Source organism: Hermetia illucens, chromosome 7, assembly GCF_905115235.1.
Source record: "Hermetia illucens chromosome 7, iHerIll2.2.curated.20191125, whole genome shotgun sequence".
In the NCBI taxonomy this organism is placed as follows: domain Eukaryota; kingdom Metazoa; phylum Arthropoda; class Insecta; order Diptera; family Stratiomyidae; genus Hermetia; species Hermetia illucens.
The window spans coordinates 1,574,030-1,586,584 of NC_051855.1; positions in this window are offsets into that span (position 1 = coordinate 1,574,030).

Below are 12,555 nucleotides of genomic sequence, written 5' to 3' on the forward strand. Positions count from 1 at the left end.
AAATTTAAAATATTATAATTAAACTCACACACTCAAGTAAATCAAGTCAAATCATTGCAGTTAAGAGTTAATTTAAGAGAGTGTACAGTATCGTGTTCATTAATGTTCAGAGAAAAAGAAAAGTTTTCCAGTGAAATTATTCAATTCCAATATCAGAGGAATGAAGTATCAATTTTGAGCTAGTTTTGGAAAATTACAGCAAGTTAAAAACTAAAAAGGTTGAGACTTTATTTGAACTGCCAGCGGGAATTCAAGCGAACAATAAGTAACTCGTTTAGTTCTTACTAGTATCAGAGTTTCAGGGCTCCATCGGTCAGTCTCCTACAAGTGCGGAAAAAGTCATTTGCTAAAGATTCATCCTGGGACTTCAGAATTTTGTACCAGCATAGGGGACAATATTTCGTATATGTGTGCTTCATTTCATGGAAATCAGGCAATTAACGCCCAAGTTATAGCAGTTCAAACTTAGCAATTTCGCGCGAGTTTACTGCTTCCAAAGCCAGGCAAATCAGATGCTGACGTCATAATTACCCGGAATAATTGACATTCGTGTGGAATATTAAAGTCACATTTATGAAGAATATATTTATCTGCAGCCCTTTTTAAGGTTTTGTGTAAAACACTTATGTGAAATTTAATCTTCGAGAGATGTCCCATTCCGGCATCTGCTCAACAAATTTACTAATAGTATATTATCAACTTTTAGAAATAGACTAAAAAACTCCCCTTAAGTTCATCCTAAGTGTACTAAATTTTGCACCGACATAGAGGACAGCCTCGTGCATACACATGCCAGGTTTCATCCAGATCCAGCATATCAAGCCACCATTGTTTTGGCCGGCTTTTTGGTTGCTTACCATTGCTTTCGATGTTCTGACCAATACTGGTTGTTGAATTCTCGTTAGTGTGAATTACGTGACCACACCATCGAAAATGCCTCTCTTGCAGTTTTTCCACGATCGGTGCAAACTCGTTCGATCGCGGATATTCTCATTTCAGACGTAATCAAAACGTGTCACGCCACCAGTGCAATGCAACATCTTCGTCCCCATTACCGCAAGACGCCGTTCATTGACCTTTATAGTCGGCCAATACTCAGAATTATAGAGAGCGGCAGACGGACGACATTGCAGTAAATTTTAGATTTGGGACGTGCGCTGATGCGTCGATCACAAAGAACACCAGTTGGGGAATGCCACTTCATCCAGGTTGCGTTAATGTGTGAAATAATTTCATTACGCAGTTCTCCCATTGGCAGATAGCATAGACTCGAGATATTTCAATCGCTGAGTTCTGGCAATGGCAGTAACCTGCCCCTCGAGATATTTAAATCGCTGAGTTTTGGCAATGTCGGTAACCTGCCCTTCGAAATATTTAAATTGCTCAGTTCTGGCAATGGCAGTAACCTGCCCAGACCTGAACGATTTCAATATCTCGGTTCAATGCTAAAAGCCAATGGAGAACTACGTTATGCTCCTCACATAGGGAAACTCAAAACCTTTTATACCTGAAGCGTCAAGCTTCCGGTTTCCCGACTTGTTTGTATTGTATTGTCTATTTAAGTCTGTAAAATATAATGTAATATTCACGCAGTTAGTTTTTGGAAAGATATAACATAAACAATTCCAAAAGTTCGATCTAATCTCTCTCATCTTCCTACATGTACGAGAAATACTCGTACACGTAGGAATCCACATTCCGTAAACTTCCTCGCTGTATATTTTCATTAATCCGAAACTGCTCATTTTTATTACAAAAAAAAAACGAAAATTAAAACTTGCAGAACAATTTTGACCGTTAGAATTTAAATAGAAACATACAAAAACAACAAGGGAACCGCAAACTGGACGCGTGTGGCAAAGTCCAATTGAAATATTGCTTCATTGACAAAATTAAATTAATTAACTATCGTAAATGTGAAATATATGAACTTGCAATGATTAAATCGTTTTCAACAATACAACATATGTCCTTTACTTTCCTTGTCGGCTTAGATTAATTCGAGTAAAAGCGGTTTTGACACTCTGGAGTTTCAGATATTACAAAACCTTATTGAAATCAAATCACTGTCTGCCGTACGCACTTTTCTCCAAAACGGTTAAGCCGATCGAATTGAAATTTGGTGGACGCATGGGAACTATAAAATCCAACGCACACAGCGAGTAAAATAAATTTACTTGGGGTTTAAACGAGGCTCCCAATAGATGTAAAAGGGGCATGAAATTTTTTCTTTCACCGAATATTGACACGTGGGGTATCGAATAAAAGGCTTCGATTAGTTCTTTGCGAAACTGATATTAGCTTTGCCGTACATTGGAAAGTTGGCAAGTACGGAAACAAAAGGTGGACACTTAAAGTGAAACAAAACTCGTTTTCGGAAGCTAACCAATCCAAAAAATATATGAAATCTAAGCTTCAAAATACGTCCCATTCCGATATCTGCTCAAATAAACTTCCTAATACTGTATAAGTAACTTATAACAATTAACTCAGAAACCAACTTATGTTCACCCTAGGAGTAATGCACCAGCATTGAGGACATTATCGCGCATTTCCGTGTCAAGCTTCATGGAGATCCCGCTATTAGTGTCAAAATTATAGCAGTTCAAGCTTATCCGTTTGGCGGGAATTTGCGGCATCTTAACCCATGCAAATAAGATGTTGACGTCATAATTAGCGAGAATAATTGATGTTCGAGTGAAATATTAAAATTCTGTTCATGAAGAATTCTCCCCAGTCCTTTTTAAGGTTTTATGCAAAACAAAACCTTATTAAATTCGAATCACTGTCTATCCGTGTGGCTGTCACGCACTTTTCTCCAAAACGGCTAAATGGATCTGATTGCAATTTGGTGGAGGTATGGAAACTATGAAATTCCACGCCTACGGTGGGTGACACAAATTTAGGTGGGGTTTAAAGGTACATGAAAGAGGGGATGTAAAATTCTTTTACCAAATGTAGTCGTATGGGGTAAGAAATGAAAAGTTTCGATGAGTACAATCTGAAGCTGATAACAGTTTTAGCGTGAATTGTAAAGTGCGCGCAATTGAAATGAGGCAGAAGTCATTTTCGGCTACTACCCAACCAAAAATCGGCGAAAAACAGAGTCGAACGCTTATATGAAATCTAGGCCTGAAAATATGCCACATTCCGATATCTGCTCAAATATATTTGCTAGTATTATATTACTACCTTTTATAAATGAACTGACAACCACCCAAGTTCATTCTACTAAATTTCACGCATATGCATGCCAAATTTCATGCCATTAGTGTGGAATGATTAGCATGAATGAAGGCTTAAAATGATGGCCCTAGAAGTAAAGCAGGGCAGAGAACGATCTCAGAACCTATCCAGCCGAAAAATTTGAAAAGATTCAGAGAGGTCCATGTATGCGAAATATTGGTATCAACATACATCTCATTCCCATATCTGCTCAAATGAACTTAATAATAGCATATTATTAGTTGGTTTCATCCTAGAAGTACGAGTTTTGACACTGGCCTTAAGAATAATGCAAGGCATAACTTTAACGAGTTTGAATGAAATCCAACCATTATTAACAATGTAATGGGCTTTGAAACTTTTGCATATCACGATAATTTATTGCACTCTAAGAGGCGTATGACGTCATCATCGGTTAAAGTGAAGTTATATGAACGGCGGGGTCCAAGGGGACATTTTAGTTTTCCTTTTTAAGGTTTTGTGTAAAACAAAATAGGGGGAATGTCATCAAATATAGTCATGCGGGGTATTAAATGAAAAGTCTCAATTAGTACTTTCCGAATCTGATCAGATTCGACATGAATTGTAAAGTGCGCGAGTGAGGAGTGGAGGGTATGAAGTATCAGCAGGCTAAGATTGCAGCTTTGACGTTTAATATCACGAACTTTGAGTATCAGCTAGTCGAGGGCACATCAAGAGGCTAATGGAGCAAGCAGGGGAAAACAATGCTGAAACAAGAGATTTTAGAATTTTCCATGGTGATCAGAACTCTGATAATGGAAATCAGCGCTAAACATGACCGGTTGCGCATCATTCGTTCCACAAGGGAGGTGGCGAAGTATGTAAATCGTATTAATAAAAAGCTGCTTCGGATCATGTTGCCAGAGTTGAATGGGCCCGACCAAATATTTGATGAACATATAGTGGCAACATGGCTCCAGAATGTGTTAGTCACCATAGAGTATCTGACCCCTCTTACATACAAAGAGAAGTTCAGACATGTGGCAATTGTTGCCGCGCCTGATGCGAAAAAGCATTCTTGGAATCTTAGAGTTGATGTGCCATTTCGAGTCCTGTTCGTAGGACCAGAGAAGCAGAAATATTTCTTTTAGGAGGATGGTACTGAGATCCTTCCTCATTTCTATAAGGCAAAGCTGGTTCGTACTGAGCCGTATTGCATCCACGAGATTGTACGTAGTGAAGCAGTGGGATAACGGAACATATATCGGTCATGTCAAGGAAAATTTAGGAGTGATTCTGCGTCCAGATAGCTGAGCACAAGGCTGTCATAGGTCGCGGTTCAAATTTCACTGGTGGCAGTGAAATTTGTATCGTGATTTGACGTCGGATACCAGTCGACTCAGCTGTGAATAAGTACCTGAGTTAAATCAGCGTAAAAATCTCGGGCGAGCGCAATGCTGACCACATGGCCTCCTGCAAGGTACTGTAATCTGTAGTGTACCGTTACGGTCTTGAATGAAGTGCTCTAACACGCTTCAAGGCCCTGACCCAATTGGATTATTGCGGCAACGGTTATTATTATTATTATTTGCAAGGGAGGGACGGGCAGGATGCCGACCAGCTGCAACGGCACCCAACTATAGATCCGATTCCCTGTCACGTTCGTGGAATTAAATTACTGCACCTTGGATGCAGTTTCTTCTAAGGTGAAAGAAATTCCCTGGGCAATCACGGTTAACTGAACTGAGGTATATGAGACCGCAAAACCGCGGTTTGATCTTCGGGAATCCAGCTTCAAGCTGCCAAGACTTGAATCTCAAGCCAAAAAGAAGCTAAAGTGACGGGAGGGGGATTCGCGAAGGAGTTGAGTTGGGGCAGTACATTCCGCACGTTTGCGCCAGGGACGGGGTGCTATTAGGCGCCGCCCTGGTGGGGATACTGGTATGGGCAATGAAGAAAAAAGCCGGGGGAAAGGATAGTCCTCCTACCTTTATTAGACACCTATCATTAGAAGATAGGCAACCAGGGAGTTGGAGCCAAGCGGCGACTAGGATAGATGATGCCGCACCAGAGACCTGTTCGTCCGTATACGGAGTGACTGGAATTAGTCTCTCCTTCGCGAAAAGGAAGAGTGATGTACATACTTTAATAGTAATTAGCACAAATTCAAAGTACTAAACCCCTATTAAGTATAAATAGTATACAAACTCACTAATCAAGGTGTTTTTCCATATGTAAATATAGACGGTTCACTACTAACAATGGTTCAACCGCTAGTTTAAGGGGGTCATCCTGTGTGTCGGGTTGGAGAAATCGATTTTTTTTTTTGCATGAATTGTATCTATATATAGTGGAGAATATGTGGGAAAGGGATTTTCCGATATTCCGAGTCTTTCAGAAATTACAGTGTCAAACAGGTAAGAAGTTTGCAGCCGAGAGTACTCGATGAAAAAGCATCGAATCTTTTTTTACCTGTTAGTTTTTTACCTGAGCCTTATAAATTCGAACACAGGTATAAATATAAAAAGATGGAAAACCAATCAATTGTCTAAACTTATTTGCTGTTTGGAATAGAAAGGATAATCCAGTCTAGAGTGAGCACTGAAAGGCTTTCAAGCTATACTCAGTTATATTTTGTTGTAAGTATTGTGCTGTTTGTGTGTTCAGTGATTTCTTTAAATGGAGCGTACGAAGGGAGATCGCTCTAACGTTCAACGTCATGCTCGCACTAAACAACGAGTATTTCATGGGAATCGATACTTATCAGAGAAGAAAAAGGACTTCGCCTCAACATCAGCAAAGAAACTTTTAGCAAGCATGAACATGGATGTTCCAATTGCGACAAGTTTTGTATATTGTATATTGGATTTTGCTGGAGTTTCCTCTGGTATTTCTGCAAATTTCTGCAAATAATAAAATATACGTGGTAGTAAAAAAGGAATGCGTAGGACATGTCCAGAAAAGAATGGGAACGCGGCTTAGAAATGCTAAGAAGAATCACAAAAGCATTGGTGGAAAAGGTGCTGGAAAACTTACTGATAAGGTTATTAACGGCCTCACTACATTTTTTGGGCTAGCTATTGGCCGGCATGCAAATTCGATAGAAGGAATGAAACAAGAAATTTGGGCAACTTTCTTCCATAAATGTTCTACAAACGAAAATCCTCAGCATCAAAATTGTCCAGCAAGCGAGGACAGTTTGTGCAAATGGCGCAAAGCGGAAGCTAAAGGAGAACTGGATAGTTTCCACCACGAGAAGGCACCTTTGACTGAAGAAGTTCAAACAGTCATCAAATCAATCTACGAAGATTTGTCACGAGATGATCTCTTGCACAGATGTTTAGAAGCAGAGACCCAGAATAACAATGAGTCGTTAAATGCATTGAGCTGGATTTTCGCTCTTAAATACCTTCATTCTGGGGCCAAGGTCGTAGAAATAGCCACTTTTCTGACTGTTATTATTTTCAATGAAGGATTCAATGGCATTCTCAAAATCCTAGTGACAATGGGATGTCAAGTTGGTCACATATGTCTGGTTTATGTCGACCGCCGTAATGAAGCGCGAATTTGGCGGTCCGAACGACGATCGACTGACCTCGCTAAAAGAGCCAGAATTGAAACTAGAGAGCAACAATCGGCCTTACAAGACTTTTTTGAAGAAACGGAGGGTGCGCTCTCTATGGACCAGGTATAGCAGATTAATGGTGAATTAAAATTTTACTGTTGATAATCACATTTAAATTTTCAAATGCGTTTTTCTCGAAACTGCATCTTGAAAATCGGCTATCTATCCAACTAAATACTTTGAAATTTTCACGACTTCTTTAATACATATTTCTATGGTCCGCAAACTAGGATAATAGCAATCGGACGGGTCGTTTTTTGTTATTCATAAAAAAAGCCGTAAAAAGCACCAAAATCCAAAAACCTAAGTTTAAAAGCCCACCAAAAATTTACCTTTTAATATTTTCTAATTATCCTGGTTTGCGGACCGTGGAATATTGTCCACATTAAAATGCCGTTTAGCTTTTTTTCCTCAGATGAACACAGCGCCCTCCAGCGTGGCAGCAGAAGAACACCTTTTTTCGGAGATGGGTGCATAAATTGACACGTATTCCAAAAACTAGTTACAATATCAAGCTGAAAAATTTACCACATATACTAGAGATACCAATATATATATGGAGACAAAATCGCGTTTCTACTTTTATCCAGTCCTCCAAAATAATTTTTCGAAAAAGGCCTTCACACGGGATGACCCCCTTAAGTTCAGTCATTAACTAGTTGACCTGGGTAAAATTGTATGGCAAGTAGTCGGTGAAAAGGGAAACAAACCTGTGCAAAATCGTGTGCTAGGTCGTAAATGCGTTGGTAGCCGGAAAAAAAGGAAGTAAAAAGCGCATAGAATAAGGCAAACTCAAAAACGCATATAAATAGCAATTGCTAAATAGAAAGAATGTAAATGGCCATGAAAAACAAAGAGAAAAGGAACTATATCAAATCTGTAAAATTTTCAAAACCATAAAGTGAAATAATGTAATGCTCATAAATCTAAACATGTTGAAGATGTTAAATTGTATTTCAACATAAAATTATATAAATTATATGGTAAAGTTCTATCAAACAAAGCCAAATGTCGTAGTCAAGCATATTAAGGTAGGAGAATGAGGATGAAATTTACTACACACAACATGCAGGCGACCAGTTACACCAAGTAGATCATCAACTTCTGCTCAAGGTATGGGACAGCGAATCAATGCCTGACGATTGGCAACGAGGTACTATCTGTTTCATACATAAAAACGGAGATATCACACAGTGCAGTAATTATAGAGGAATCACGTTGCTGAGTACCATCTATAAGATATTCTCCTCTATCTTGCTGGCCGGATAGCCCTATACGCCCAGAACATCATTGACCCATACCAAAAAAACTTCTCTCCAGGCAAATGAGCAACAGATCAGATTTTCTCTCTGCGGCAAGCGATGGAAAAATTGTTAGAATATGGACACCAGTTGCACCATCTTCTCATTCACGCCGCCAATGATAGCATAGCCAGGGTAAAACTGTACACGGCCATGAGAGAATTTGGTATCCCGACGAAATTGATAAGACTGAATAGACTGACGGTGACCAATGTGCGAGGCCAGATAAAAGCAGCAGGATCACTCTCAAGATCATTCGACATCAACAACGGTCTACGACAACCTGGCCCTCGAGAAAGTGATCCGTGATGCTGAGGTAAATGCAAGAGGTACGATCCCTTTTAAGTCCACCCAACTACTGGCCTATTCTGAAGATATTGACATCATGGGAAGAACCACCCGAGACATACAAACTGCCTTCATGCAGATCGAGCAGGCGGCGTGAGATCTTGGGCTGCACATCAATGAAGGCAAGACAAAGTATATGGTGCCAACGTCAGCACCAAAAACCAACTAATCAACAACATCAAACCGCACTGGTCAAACGGGAAGAATAAAGATAGGAGAATACAACTTTGAGACCGTTGATTATTTCTCCTATCTAGGGTCGAAAATCACAACCGATAACAGATACGATGATGAAATCCGCGCACGGTTGTTGCCAACTAACAGAGCCTATTTCAACTTACAAAAACTGTTCCGCTCGAAACGCCTCACCATAAGGTAGAGCTTTGAACTGTGCAAGACAATGACCTTGCAAGTCCTCATGTATTCCTCGGAGACTTGGGTTCTTAGTAAGAAGATTTGCAAACTCTTGGCCGCGTTCGAGGGAAGAATCCCCCGAAGAATTTTGGAACCCTACATGAGGATGGACGATTCCGTAGCCTACATAACGACGAAATCTATGAGCGACCATAAAATCCGGTTCAATAGGTTACGGTGGGCGGGTCACTTAATCCGTATGGATGAGGATGATCCAGCCCGCAAAGTCTATAAGAACAATATCTATGGTAGAAAAAGAAGACGAGGCAGACCCTGCTTAAGATCGAGCGATGGCGTAGGTCAGGACACCAAACAGATTTTAGGGAGTTCCTTATTAAGGCAGGCCTAGACCGGATACTGGTTGTTGTGCCGTTGATGATGATGATGAATGCACGACAAAGAAATCTCTCACGAAACTTGAGGTTATGGAAGACGCTTTAAATCAGATTGATAGGGTACCCGTAAGCCTAGATAAGAGAGGTTGTGTCCAAGCAGCATGAGGACGATGCAATTGTCAAAAACTATGAAAGCATGTAAGAAGGGCGCAACTGCCCTGTATATGGCATAGGACAATTTTTCCAGAGTGCAAGTTTTTGTTATGTAATTACTTGCACTCCCTTCCCTACGCGAAATTGCTGGCGGAATAGGTGGAATGATGAGTTGACTCTGTCGATTGATTTGAGTGCGTGTCTGAACGGCCGGGCGCGAGGTCGCGGTCTTCACCTAGACCAAAGGCAGTCGAAGAATTTAGTGCAATAAGAATAATTGTTAGAAATTTTTGCAAAAGTAATAAAACTGTGTGGAATAAAATGAAAAGGTGTTGCGAATTAGCTAGAAGTTGGCTAAGGATACGGCCTGGAAGAGCAGATAAGTATTAGGCAATAAGAGAACATTTACGCATAGGCGGAGAGACCTGCTGATCTCTAGGAAAACAACTCCGGTGATTGGTCGACTGGGCAGGGAACAGGCAGAGACGCTGGAGTTGAAGGGAACAGGCGACTCCTTCAAACAGAGGACAATGGAATTTTTAAGTATATGCACACGAAACTGTCATGTACTCATCGCTCCTCAAATAGGGAAACAAAAAACCTTTTATACCTGAAGCGTGAAGCTTCCGGTTTTCCGACTTGATTAGTTATTTGTATATCATTATCAATTACTCGAGAGACATGGGTTTGTAAGTAAGTTTAAGGATAAGCAGGTATGTTCGTTAGTACCAGTGGTATTTACTTTAACTGCGTATTTGTATTATTTTTTGCACGAGGCATATTTGTATTGTTTTTTGCACGGGTTAAGGTGGAATATGAAAAAGCTTTAGATCAGTGTGAATGAGCAACGTTTGTTTATTTAGGATTAGCACAATATTGACGACTTTGATATGTATGTACATATCTGGAGTTTAGCAACTCAACAAGGAATATTTAGCATTTTTAACTTTGTACGAGTGGAAAGCCGTGCGTATGGAGATTTGCACATAAGATAAACACAAAACCTTTTACCTGAAGCGGCCAACTTCCGGTATCCCGACTTATTTGTATCTGTTATAGATTAACTTCTTCATATTTAGAAAGAAAGACCGGCGGTTTCGTCCAGGGCAGAGGCAACTCATCAGACATTGCTTCAGCTCTTCCCTGCGAGTAGCGTGACCCAAAGCGGCAAACACAACAAGGGTGCAAATTGCATCTAAGTTCAAACCCCCCATTGTTTGAACCTAAGCTAGGCGAAAGCTATGTAATGGAGGAGTTTTATTTCTTCAATAGTATTAGCACCAAGCGTGGAAACCGAATTGGTGATTTGAGAAAGAGATGAATACAATAATCTGAGAAGCACGCAGCGGCATTTAATTATAATGAGTTTATATCAGAAGTGGAGAGGTATGATCAAATTGGAAGCGATTCGATGGTGTAAGGAGTGTTTGGAATTATCCTGCAGTTGGACTTTATAAAAAAACATTTTTTTTAAAGGAAATTTTTCCAGCCTGTTCCTTTAAGAATATACGAGTTTCAAATATATGCAATCAAAGAAGTTCCTTGCGAGATCATCTACTTTGTAGTGAATTAATATTCTCGAAAGGTTTCAGCTTTTCGTCCGTCTGATGCCCTTGGCATAACCAAAATAGAAAGAAAAGTTAAAAGAACAGAAGGTGTTTAAACATGCAAACAAATTAACAAAAGTGTCTATTAAGATCTGAAAAAAAACAAAGTAAGTTATATTTTCAAAAGTTTTCAATTCTTTGCATTAGATAACTTTTTTTCTAAAATGCAAAGTGGCAGAAATTATATATTGTTTTACTGAATAATCAAATTAATGCTATATTCGCATGACGAATATCAGAATCAAGTGTGTCCATTTGGTGCACATGTGTAATCTCTTAATGAAGGCTGCAAGTTGTTTTGGATTAAAGTATGTTCAAAATAGAAAGAAAAAATATCCATGGTTTTATTGAGATTAAATGTATTTATAAACATCAAAAAGGGTTTAATTTTACCCTATATAATAAAAAGTAGATAAAGGATAATGCTAATTTGCTCTACCTGTCTCTTTATCCAGAAAGAAAAAAACATAGTGAATTAAAAAAAATACTGCTAGTTTCCTTGAATGATTTTTAAGTACAATGTATATAGTTTTCGAAGAATTCTTAGTAAAAATAAATACAAAATCTTTAATTGATGTATATTTTCCCTTCGGTATAGCTTCTATTAAGTAAAACAAAATAAACAAAAACGTGAATTTCAAACAATGCAAACAAAATATGAAAGAATACCAACAATACAATTTGATAACATTTCTCTATCTGAAATTTCAACAAAAGAGAGCAGAAGCATAGTAAATTTTACAACTTATCTACCAAAGGAATTTTGTTATAAATGAGATGTACAGAAACAAGTAACCCTCACTCGAAAGAAGAATTTACTCAATTCTTATAAGGAATGATAATAACTTTCGAAATTGCGATTTTGGAATTTTTTATAAAAAACATTGGCTGTTTTAGGTGGAATCTTCCATGTTTTTTTTGTTTTATTCATGTCTGTCCGGTATATTTACACACAAGAGATACAGATGATATTTGGAAGTATGTTGGCTACCTAGCACATAAAAGATTCCCGAATAATTTCATCCGCTAGGTACTATCAGGCCAAGACTCCTAACACCTTAACACAAAATAAAGCTTACTGAGCTATTATCCGCTATGGCGCCATGAGGAGTGATTGATTTAATAACCTAGCAATTGAAGTCAATGGTAAGATCCAAAATGAATAGTATAACCGAAAGCCGAACGGAACCGGCTTATCAAGGGAAAGTTATTGTACAAGTAGTTGGCAACCAAGCTATGCTCACGAATGAATAAAAGGGATGAAGCAATATGTACTACTTGCGATCACGCTATTTCCAAGGGAGAGGTAGATGTATTGTCTCACTTCAATTGAAATGACGAGCGGGCGTGAGTATTGGTTTTCGAGGTGAAAAATCCCGGGAGGAAAACTCATCGAAGACAGAAACAAACGTGCATTAAGCTGTAAATAAGTAATTTAGTTTAATCAGAGTAATAACCCTGAACGAGCACAACACTGACCACATTGCTTCCTAGCGTACCGTTACATTCCAGTAGCGCAGGAAGTGTTTATTGTACGGAATATATGTAAACAAGAATTCTAGTACATATTTTGAAAATCTTAGGCA